Source organism: Ambystoma mexicanum, chromosome 1p, assembly GCF_040938575.1.
Source record: "Ambystoma mexicanum isolate Mex_15411 chromosome 1p, UKY_AmexF1_1, whole genome shotgun sequence".
Classification (NCBI taxonomy): Eukaryota; Metazoa; Chordata; class Amphibia; order Caudata; family Ambystomatidae; genus Ambystoma; species Ambystoma mexicanum.
The window spans coordinates 628,196,248-628,208,729 of NC_090921.1; the positions used below are offsets into that span (position 1 = coordinate 628,196,248).

A 12,482-nucleotide genomic window follows, 5' to 3' on the forward strand; every position below is an offset into this window, starting at 1 on the left:
TCAGCCCAGTCACATTCCACAGTGGCGTGATGTGGAGGCGGTTTCGCAGTTTAGGCGTCCAGGCTGCGTAGTTAGGTATTCGGCACCCTCTGCTCAGCACATCACGGACTAGTGGAATCTTTTTTGTACTTTTAACAGCTTAATGTTGTCCCGCTAACCCCATGCAGCCCTGCCCTTCTTCGAGGCCATTCCATCGGCGAACACTGGGCTAATCAAAATACACGTTACATTAACAGTATTCAGACTGGGGGTCCATTTAAAACCCACGCTTCAAGCACAAAATACAGCATGTTCCACTCCCTTTCTAAGTTTAGCCAACTTGTTCTGTGGGGACATCCCCCAAGAACGGTGACTAGGAGCGAGTCCCCTCTTAGTGCCAACATCAAGCAAACTAAACTGCTGCACATGTTCAGAGAGCTGGCCTAGAATTACCAGCAGTCACTGGTGTGGCCAGTAAGATGCCATGGGTGGCTTCCATTAGCCCTCAGAATCTGGAACTAAAGAACAGTCATTCTCTTCAGCCCTGGCACTCGAAGAATAGTTCTTAAGAAATCACAACAATGCAACTACTAGTTTGGGATGTCCTCGGGCAGGGGTGTTGCTAGCTCTGGAAAACACCTGGGGCTAGGCTAATGCCAGAACTGTCGGGACTGGGGGCTAGCTAGCATTTTGGTTGCAGCTCCTGAGATTCTTTCTGGGGCTACAACCAAAAGACCAGGGGCTATAGCCCCTTTAGCCCCCCCCTAGCAACGCCTCTGTCCTAGGGGAAGGTTTCAAAGCTAGGAGTGCATAATCTCCATCCGTGAGCTGAAATATTCTGGCTACAATTAAAAGGCATCTTGGGCCTCATTATGAGTTTGGCGGTAAATCCGCCAGAATACCACCAAACAGAATTACTTACCGCCACTTCGTCCCATGGGTTTACAAGTGGTTGTAGGTGGAGTAAATCCCCATTTTCTGGAGTCCATAGGACTCCATGGGGGATTTTTGGCACTATCGCCGATTTTTAGAGGAAAATTGAAGAATTTACCTCCAAGCTGGAGATATATATCCTCCACTTTACACCAAAATCAGCAGGGGACCTGTTATTTTCCCATTCCCGGGCGCCGGAAAATATGACTCCCCATTCCCATTCGAGTCCCGGTGGACTCAATGGGAATGGGGAGGTCGGACCCGGTGGGCGAAAAGGCACCCGCGAGCAGCACTCTTAGTTTGCCGGTCCGGTATCAACTGTACCGGCAAGCTTACCGGTACCGTTGTTACTGGACCGGCAAACTTATAATGAGGCCCAATGGCTGCTAAAAGCAGAAAGGCGAGCCAGCCTGGTTCTCTATTCTGTAGCTTTGCAAGCCAGATGGCTGGATACAGTCACAAAGTTTTCAATTTACCATCACTCACTCCCATGGAATATGTTACATTAGAGCTGGGGTTAATATCTTTACGTGGACAGGTCTTAAAAAGGCAAGGTGCGCTTTACGTCAAGTCCAGGACCTCGCCTATATGTCCCGCGGCTGTCAAGAATAGCTGAAAATTATGACACTGAGCTTACCAATAAACTCAACAATTATGACGATCGAAATAGAGAACTCTTTGAATTTATGAACTGGCAACCTCACTTTGATAATGAGAATAACTAATATCTGCTCAAGGAAGCTTTTAATAAGAAACTGGATATATGGGATTGGAACTGCAATTATGCACACTTATCAAAATTACATAACTACAAAAAGGTCTCTACAGTAGTGCATAAATGTAAGAGAGTGCAGTCCTATTTTACCCAATGCCCTAGCCCGGCCGTCGGCATGCCAACTGCGTGTTAATCAGCTCCCTGTTCTTACAGTGTGAGGCCCTCAGTTAAATATATACCTGCTAGGCAAAGCATCGGTTGGATCTGCAAGTTAGCACATAAATTAGAAACGGCTAAACATGTATTGACAGAATGCATTATGCTTAGATCTATATTTATTTATTTATTTTGCAATTCGTATAGTACACTAAACCCGGAGGCATCTAGGCGCTGTGTCATTTAGAACAGTTCGTCAGTGATCACGATACGATTAAAACCACTGACATCTGGACCTGCTGTCTGAATTCCGGGAATAGTTCCTTGCATATCGCTTTATATCGTACATGGCTGCATGTTAAAAAACTGTCAAATATATGAAATGCATCAATCTGGGTCTTCACTATTATTTTTTATTTTAGTTGACCTCAATGGACATGAATGGACTTCAACGGATTTTATTTTAATGGATGTTAATGTGTTTGTATATTTGTACATTTTTCTGAAAAGTTGAAATGAACTTAATGTGCACATGAAATAAATAATAATAATAAGTAATTCCGGCAGTGTAACTCCACCAAACTTGTGCACTTAGTGCAATTATTAGCACTAGGCAAAGTCTGCCCTATTTTCAAAAACACGGGGGCACATTAGAAAACCATTGCACCACAACAAGTGCAGTTCGGCATATTAAAGTCCCAATTACAAAAATACCCCTAGTGCAAAAAAATATACATTTGTGAGGAATTTTTGCATCATAGTTCTAATACCACTCCATATTAGCACTGTTTAAAAATGTAGTGAAATTGTATCTTTTTTGCACTAGTGCAATTTTTGCCCATATGCCAAACTGCACTTGCCGTGGTGCAATGGCTTTCTAATGTGTCCCAGTGTTTTTTAAAAAACGGAAAACTTTGCCCTAGTGCTAATAGCGTGCAACTTTGCACTTGCACCGGTGCAAAATTTCTGTAATCTGGCCCGTGGTGGTGAGATGCCTGCGCGTTATAAATTCATTTACACCTACATACACACAAATACATGTTGATTAGCTATTTGGGGCAGCTATATGCACAAATACATACATATGATTAGGCAGTATAAGCGGACGAGGCGTGCTTGTTGACGCATTTACAAATGAAGCCCAAGACTCTTAGACATGTAACTGCGCTAAACTATTGTTATTACATTAGAATACATTTATCAAACAAGAACGGAAATGCTGGGTTTCTGAATGAGAAAGTCCTTCAAGCTGATGTTGACGTTTTTATAGTTCTGAAGTTATGCTGACAAATATGATATACTCCACCACCCCATTTCCGCCCTCCGCAAAACACAGAAGCATAATCACGTGCCGTCCGTGCCCCTCGCGCCCCCTCGCGCCCCCCTGTGCCGTAAAGCCACAATCTCCAATCACTCAAGATGCAAAAAAACAATGTGTCCACCTACCTGACACGTCCCTCTGAGTCTGTGTCACTTCGAGAGTGCTTCTGCCTCTGCTTTCGTCCTGGGTTGGAGCCGCCCACATTCGCTCTCTACCAATGGAGCGCAGGGAGGCACACACTGCACAGGACTCTGGGAGTTGTAGTCCGTGAGGTGTCAACGCTGCTCCCTGTCAGATTCTCTGGCAGACACTCTACCACATCCTGCAAGGGCCAGGGAACCCGGACAGAAGCCTCCTAAAACGAGGGGAGCGGCGGGGGCCCACCCTAGGCGCCGGGCGACAATGACCTCACTGTCAGGATTACCGGTTTACCCGCCAGAGCAAACAGCTCCAGCCTCACACGCCCAGCTCTGGCCCAGCCTGTCTTCAGAGCTGCGGGCGCGGGCCCAGGAATGCTGCCACCAATTAAGTGAGACAGGGCGATATTCTTTCGAAAAGCTGTGCTTGCGGGGGAGGATACACTGCTCTATTCACCTCTGCCTGAAAAACGTGTTGTACCCCACCCGTTCTGCGTGCTGGGGGCTTAACGCTGCTCCCCGCCGTGTCGGGAAACCTGTGGCTATGACTCAGTCCGCGAGCGGGTCATGTTATCATGAGCTAGAACCTTCCGACTGTATCACTCGTTAATAAAACGTGGCCACACGTGATTGCATTTATACTGCCCTAGTCAAAAGGCAGACGGGTACCTTACAACAAAGAAAGAAGACAAAGTTACAGTATAATAAAAAGAAGAGGGGGAGAAAGTGGCAGAGATGTGTCAATGTATAGGCCCCGCTGCACCTCCTGTTTGGAGGGCAGTAAGTGCCCTTTCTAGGGTGACCAGAATTTCCAAACCAAAAACAGGCAATACAATAAACACAGGCAAAGGACATCAAATAGTGAACCCTGAACATTATATACAATCTGATAGAGCACAAAGGATGAACTCACATGCATGTCATTATGACTGAGCTACAAGAGAATTGTTTCATTCCAGATGTGGGGTATCTAGAATATACTTTGCTGCAGCTTTAGGGCCTTTGGCGCCATTTAGCAAGATATATAGATTTAGCATTTTCAGGGAGTTTATAGAGCTTTTTTTCTGAAGAATACCTGGGTGAACAGTACTAATGGTGATAAATTCAGATGATGGTACACTTGGAAATATTGGTGCATTCGATACATTTACATGCCTGGGTACTTTAGTCTTCATTACTCTGGGTCCTACGCTTCCTCTTAACAGCACGTTTTAGGTGGCATGCCAGCTGTTGGGGCTTTAAAAATCTGTATGTAACACCTTATTTACAGCCTGTTCTTGCTTAACAGCATGAGTTTTTGATCTCACACTGTGACAAATTTGACCATCCGCATGGTGGGTGTGCGCTCGCCTGGACTTTTTGGACATTTTAAATACAATTGAATAAGGGTATATCAAACTCCAGAAAATGTGTGGGGCTAATATGCACACATTTTCGTATGCTCGCTACACAACATACACATAGACCTGTGTACTCTGGGTGGACACAGCCTACAGGTGCTGTCCCCCCTGTCATATTTAGTTGGGAAATGTCAGCCAAGAGTACATCAGGACACAACAGAAGGGGGAGGGCAAAGCCTTCCTCCTGCCATGGCCAGCCTAATTAATTAACAAAGGCTCAATGGATCCGCCCTTTCCCTTTGTCTAAACTCTGCTGATGGTGGCAGCTTTACATACTAATCAAAGTTTAATTCAACCAGGTCCACACGAGGCCTGACTGCAGAGGCTAAACAAATGAGACAGGAAACCCCAACACCCCTTTCATATGCACGGTGTTAACATGAAGCCAGCTCCCGCCATAAAGAATCAATGACAGTGAGCAGTTGTGTCTGGGCCTAAGTGTTTATAGTAGGCAACCCCACAGGGTGACCCCATTCAGAAGGTACACAAAAGTGATTTGCATGAGACAGAAAGTTTGTTCTCGCCGCAGCTTCAAGGTATACCTGCCGTTTTAATCAGGAACCACAGAGAGCTCAATTAACCAGAGAAACACTTTGATCCTTAGCAGACAGGAAGATGTGTGCGACTTAGTATTTCATGTTTTCACCCCTTTACCTTTTCTGTTGCAAAGCACTCTGGTTATGAGCTCATGCATGCAGGAGATCGTTGGTGGGGATCCAGGATTGGTTCATTAAAGTAGGCTTAGTCTACACCAATCACTGTGGCACATTTGGCTTTAAAAGAAGGCTGAGCCCCTCTTTTGGGCAGATCATCTGAAGACTTTGCAAGCAGTAACAAGAAGAACTAATTTGGACCCTGGCTGAAGGTACAGTCTGCCTTACAGCTTCCGACAGTGAAGGAAGATCTCTCCCCAAAACATCTCCCAGGGAACAGAGGAAGATACTGAATCTAGAGGACCCTCCAGCAGCTCCAGAACCGGTACCCAGCCAGCACATAGTTGCCCTACCAGGCTATGTAAGCAAGCTTCCTAGGTGGGAAGTGCCAGAGAGTCTCTGAACCAAACCAAGGACAAGGCCGTTGCCTGCAACACTCTCCTGAGCTTTGGGCCGTCCACCTTAAAGGATGACATAAGCCCAAAGAAGAAGCTAGGAGGAGTGCATCGACAAGCATCTACCAGCATGCACCTTAAAGGCCATTTTCGAGCCTGTCGAGTTCCTCGAGCTGCAAATGACTGCACCACTGACTGTTGTTACACCGCAGTCACTCACACTGTCGGATACACCTCGACCAGAGCTTCAGACCCACCCACCAGCACTGAGACGATTCCTGACACTGAGCCGCCATGAAGGCCAGCCGGAAGCCGCCCATCCAGCCTCGCTCGCCAAACTGCCTGCCACCTGATACCCGCAGCTGTCTCTCGTCTTGAACACTTAGTCAAAAAGACTTAGAAATCGGTTGTTTCAAAGCAAAATGCATTTTATTCATGTATTGCCAAAATGTCACTAATTACTAACAAGCAGTCAAAGCAATCCCTCTCTAATGATAAGAGTGTCAGTAATCCCAACCCTCTCTGCTTCTCTCTAGCACTGCTCGCTAACTCTAGCTCTCAGACCAGCTGAGCCTAACCTACTGCATCTCTACTCTCTCATGAATCTCTGAATCTAAACACCCACTGAATCTACTGAACAGAACAGAACAGCCACTGTTATACATTAGTATTGTGGCTATGACACACTTTACATATATGGGTAGAAAGCATTGCATGGAAAACAGCATGCGTCTACCTACGTGCATACATAATTGTGTACTGGAACACATTGATATGACATATTCTACTATAGTCTAAAGAAAGTAAAGCGAGCATATCGTGTTAACATTCTTTCTCTTAGCATCGAGACAGTTCATTTGCAAAAACCAAAACAAGCATTCGTTTCAGCGAAAACATTTCTCTCCAGTCAGCAAGGTCGTTTCTCTGTGCTAAAGATTCTGATAGTCTGCCAAAAGGCAGTTGTTATGAAAACATCTCTCACACTGTGTTCAGCTGCAAAAACAATTCTCTCTCCGCGCTCAGAATGAAGCATAATTGTATGGACAGAAACACAAAGCAGACCATATCTAGTACCTAGAAACACACTACAGGTGCTATGCATGACAGATATACATAATTATATGGTTCTCAGCAAATATTGAACCATGATAGCTTATAATAAAACTATAGTGCTCAAACATAGCCTACACTAAATGAATGCAAAATGAATGCATGCATGCAAGAATGAATGAATAATGAATGGATTAGGCCACGCTAAATAAACCATAGAAAAATGCAGATTGACAAACGGCCCTTTTTTTTGCGTGCTCTAATCCATTGCTAGGATACTAGCACTGGACAAGCGTGTGGCAAGAAACATGAAAGATGTCATGGATAAGAAACAAGCAAATGGTGTAGCTAGCTTATTCAGGCATATTAACACATACTAAAGCAATAACATGGGGCAATATTCTCTTAGTGCAAAAAGGCAAATCTTTGGCAATTTACCAGGCAATATAGCTGACAAGTGTGTCAGATCTCTGGAAACATTAACATAGCATAGAAACTAAGCAAGCTCTAGTATTGTATACATTGGCAGTATCCTAATGATCACTGCAAGTACTGCAAAACAGACAAAACGTGATGCATTCATCATATTAACCTGTAAACATTGCTCTAAATGATGCATAGCAATTTGTGTTAATAGCAAATAGCAGATAGCAGAAAATATATATCTCATCCTGGTGCTCAAAATTCCCTATCAAGCATGTGTATTCAAAAAGAAAACAAAGCATAGCAAATCATAGCATAGCAAGTGTAGCATGTGATACATGGACATGGGCAATCAGTTTTCTCTGATGTTGTTCATTCTCTTGCACACAAGAGATAGTTCTTAGTACTATTTCCACGGTCATTAACAAGTGACAAGAGTAACATATGGCTCTAGCTGACCAATGGTCTCCTATGGACCTGATCATTTCCTTGTGGCAAAACTGTTCATGTCTTCACATCTACATAGCCCAAACATGGGCATAGTATAGCATTGCATAGTGCCAGCGTAGCAGAGTTGGGCATAGTTCCAGTGTCCAGCATGTGGGGTGGACATTCGTCAGTGTCCATCAAGAAGCATTAATGACATAGGCTCTAGACGTAAGATCATTCATGGGATTCAAATCATTGCTCACTGCCCCTGTCTGCATTCAAGCAGGCATCGTCGAGCAAAATGGAGCAAACAAATCATTGGTTTCATGTGGGTGTCGAACAAATTCTCATTCTGTAAAGGCACTTTCCTGACTCACCCTCAATCCAGAAAGGTCTCTCCCTCATCTATCCTTTGATACCGATTGTATCATGGCACTCTCGCACAGAGCGATTTCTGATCAACGCAGAACAAGCAGATCTCAACAAACCCTCATGTTGCTCAAAACAGGGTCAATATTCCTCTCTCTCAATCAAAGCAAAGCACCAGGGAACGTATGTTCGATACGTCACTCCATCCCCTAACCTCCTCCTCTCCCCAGTTTAGGACAAAGGCAAAGGTAAATATTCCAAATGTGTATCATGGATCAAAATCTCTCCGTCTATGTAAACATCTTGCAAAATAGACTTGTGATCAAATCAGCAGGCAAAAACATCTCAATGTGCAGGGATTTCTATGAGGCAAATCTCGGTCAACCTGTAAATCAGCCAGCGAGCTCCATCTGCGTACTTCTCAAAGCAGAATCGATATCTTGTTCAAACTGCAAGGCCTCAACGGCATTCCACAGATTTTGCTGCTGTACGGGAACATCGCTTGGCACGGGTGTTTAGTTGTCAAGCCCAGTCTGGACCAGTCTGAATCAACAGGCCAGTCTTCCCCGCAGCAGGTGTAACTCAAGAAATCAAGAAAAAAGCACAGTATCAGAGTTTGGCATATATCGGTAAACTCTTCTCAAACAAGGCAAAGCTATTAATTTCTCATTACACTGCTCTTCACAATGCATACAACATGTAACATGTTCTAGTCTCTCAGAGACAGCAATGCTAGAATCTCGGTGTCTGGCCATTCCCATTCAGTGTGTACTGACAAAGGTGTGTCATAATTCAAGCTGATATCAACTCTGTGAAGCATTTTGCCTCCACTTTCTCTGCATAATGCAGCTGATGTAGCACATCCATCTTTTATATATACAAACACAACATACCTCTTCACATAATTCAAAATCATTGCAGCATAACACAAAGCTGTATTCAGTGTGACAAAAGCATCCTCTGTCAATGCTGATGCAACATGTATTCTCTCTGGCTCAATCTCTATAGCCTTTCTCATTCCCTCCTTCAACAAGAGGAACCTCCATAGCCGTCCTCTGGTTGACAAGACCGGTACTCATTCAATGAAACTTTCTCTCCTGCATTTGCAAGATCCTTCAGTAAGCCAACAGTGCCATTCTGGCATACTTCACAACAACAGTCTGCTGCTGCTAGTAACAATGTGCAATATTCTGGCAACAGCAATCTATCAACCTGTACTCTACAATAAATGCTAGTACTGTCAGTGTATCCTCGTGGCATTCTAGCATAGGTCAATGCATCCTGCACAACAAAGCATATTCCCTGTGCAGAAATCATGGTCAATTTGTCTTCTAAATAAATTTCAGAGCTATCGAGCAAAACAATGTCACCCTTTCTGTAAACTGGCAAAATTGTGCTATTACAATTGATGTCATATATTTTCACAGTTTCACCTCTCCCCCATGTTTGTTTGTTTGTTTATTTATTTCTAATACGCACCAGATCCAGGGGTAACAGGGCGAAGCAGTAAGAAAATGCGAGGCTTACATAGTTACAAGAATGGTCGCGGTAGGGCAAATATAGTTACAAGTATAGTCACAATAAGACATCAATAATTACAGATAAGGTCACAATAAGGCATATGACATATATACAAGTGTAAAAGTTAAGCAGGTTATAGGTAGGACACCAAAGCAAATGTTGCAATGTAATAGGGCTGGGCAGGGGCAGCCTCGGTGCAGGTAATGCAGGGGAAAAATCTAGTGGTCAATAGAATTGAACAAGTTGACATAATTACTTCTGAAGTGTAAGTAAGGTTGATCTACTCTGAGCCAGTGAGGCACGGAGTTCCAAAGTTTGGATGCCATCACAGGAAAGCTATTACCGCCAATCTTAGTGAGTCTGAATCTCAGTACCATAAGGCAATTTGCGTTGCTGGCTCTCGTGGGTCTGATAGACATTCTTATATGTAATCTGTCCACAAGGTAGCTAGGGGCAGCATTGTTTAGTGCTTTGTGGGTGCGAGAGGCCGTTTTTAGCAGAATTTTATTATGGGTAGATAGCCACTTGTATTGGTGTCTAATTGCAGAAATGTTTTCTCTTTTCTTCACGCCTAGTGCAGGTCTTAAGGTGTTATTTTGGAGTGTTTGTAGCCTCTGGATAATGGCTTTATCAGCGCTGCTATGTAGAGCATTACAGTAATCTAGCCTAGAGAGTATTAATGCTCTGGCCAGGATCATACAACTGTCCTTAGAGAGGAATGGTTTGCCTGCCCTGATAAGTTTACAGGTGTAGGCAGCGGTGGAGGCCAGAGATTGCACTTGTTTGTCGAAGGTCATAGGCGAGCCAAGGTAAAAGCCAAGGGTTTTTACCTCCTTGGCTACCCTAATGATTTTTCCATCAATAGTGAATGAACAATATTCATGGCCTAGTTTCTTCAGATTAGGGTGGGTACCCAGGATAATCAACTCTGTCTTATCATCATTCAGGCATAGACCGTGGATGGCCATCCATGCCCGGATGATGATATACACTCTGTTCACCAACGCTGAGTCCTTGTCATAATCCCCAGAAAGTGGGAGGAGAATCTGAGTATCATCTGCATAGTTAGTGTAGGTGATACCCAGAAGGTCCAGATCATCGAACAAAGGCTTGGTGAATATATTATATAGTGTATTATATATATTATATAGTGTATAGTGTATTATATAGTGTAGGGGAGACACAAGAGCCCTGCGGTACAGGGTCCGCCACTGCCGATGGAGAGAAGACCCTCATAGTTCTATCACTCAGGAATGATTTGATCCTTGATCCATCTGATTGCCTCTGAAGAAAAGTGAGCTGCTGAATCCAAATGACTACAGAGGACCTTATGATCCACAAGGTCGAACGCAGCTGAGAGATCTACCAGTAGGAGGAGGGCTGTTTTGCCATGATCTCTCAACTCATCAGCATCTGTTTTTAAGTCGATAAGGGCAGTTTCCGTCCCATGTAATGGGCGAAAACCAGACTGTCTTTCTCCCAGGAGCTTATGCAGTTCAAGGTATTTTTGAATCTGGATGTACGCTACCTTGTCAAGTATTTCGAGTAAAAATGGTACTGTCGTGATGGGACGGTAATTGGTGGGAATAAGTGGGTCTAATGTTTGCTTCTTTAGGAGTGGTAGTACCCAGGATTGTTTCAGGTTAGCAGGAATCGTGCCAGATGAGAAAGAGGCATTGATCAAGTTAGATATGAATGGCGCAAGATCCTTTGCAGCATCTTTTATAATTTGAGCTAGGCAGAGGTCACCTTTACAATTGGATGGATTGAGAGATAGGATGATTCTCTCTACCTCTAGTATGGATGTTTTAGAGAAATTGAATCTGGCAGTCTGGTCAGTGGGTGTTTCACTAGGAGAGGGGAGATTATTTGATTGTGGAGGTAAATTCATGGTATCTTTATTTAGGTTTATCTTGTTTTGCAGAGTGGTTATTTTGTTAGTTAGGGCAGACTGAATACCTGAGCACCATGTCTTACTTTTGATGCAGTTGTCGGGTGTAGGAATCGGGGACTCTAGTTCTTTTATTATGGTAAATAGTTCCTTCATACTAGAGTTTGCTTTGGCAATACGTTCATTACAGGAATTTTGTTTTGCCAAGCAGATTTCATTCTTGTATTGAGAAGATATTTTAGTTTCTCCAGCATGGGGTCTGGCATGGATTCACATGCTCATGAATATTCCCCGTCGTCAGGCCGGGAATCCTCGGTAAAGAAAAAATCAGTATCAGTTTTGTTTCTGATCTGTCTTTCTCAGTAGTAACCAATCACTGGTCTCTGGGTCATACTGGCCCCAGCCAATGACTGCCCTCTCCTTAAGCCCCGCCTCTGGCAGCCATCCTCAGATTTTTACTGCACGCTCAAGTGTTGGGAGTCCTTGTGTTTAGCTCTCAAGCTTTTGCTGCGTTTTCGTGCTTTTTTCAGAGATTTTCTCATTTTTCGGTCAAAAAGAGCCTCAAGCTCCACCGTCTCTACATCCGATTAACAGGGATCCGTTTTGGATTTTTCTACACCCCTCAAGGGTGAAGATTTCATCGAGTTACACTTCTTGGAGGAGTCCAGGAGTTTCTGCGGCCTACCCGGACATGGACCAGGAGAAAGGAAGCTCGACGCCCGGAAAGCTGTTCAGGGTTTGCCCTGGATGCCAGCTGCAGAATGTGTACAAGGAGGACGAGCACTCAAACTGTCTCTACTGCCTTCATGAGGACAAAATGCACGTGGAGAAGGATTGTGCGTTTTGCAGGAACATGTCGGAACGGACCATCAAGGACCGACACCTTTGTCTCTCGAACTGGCTAGAAAGAGCCCGTCAGGTGAGAAGAAGAAGTCAGAGCGGTCTTCTAAGTCCTGTGAGGGCGCCCCAGCGACGGGGGCCCAACAGAAGGCAAAGCCCCGCGAGTTCTCGGGCACCGGGAGTGCCGAACAGTCAGGCTCCTCGGCTGCCAGGCAGGGCGCATCCTCTCCAGCACCATCGACCACGAGCCAACGCTCTGGCTCAGGGAAG

At 44.5% G+C, this 12,482-nt stretch overlaps 1 protein-coding gene across 1 annotated transcript in view; it reads right to left on the reverse strand.

Moving 5' to 3' along the window:
- LOC138577367 (TRPM8 channel-associated factor homolog) overlaps positions 1-3,406 on the reverse strand; it is a 159,510-nt gene extending 156,104 nt beyond the window's left edge. The window contains exon 1 of the mRNA XM_069649622.1: positions 3,230-3,406. The gene's annotated coding sequence lies outside the window, so the exon portion shown is untranslated. The remainder of the gene's footprint in view (positions 1-3,229) is intronic.
- Positions 3,407-12,482: the final 9,076 nt, after the last annotated feature.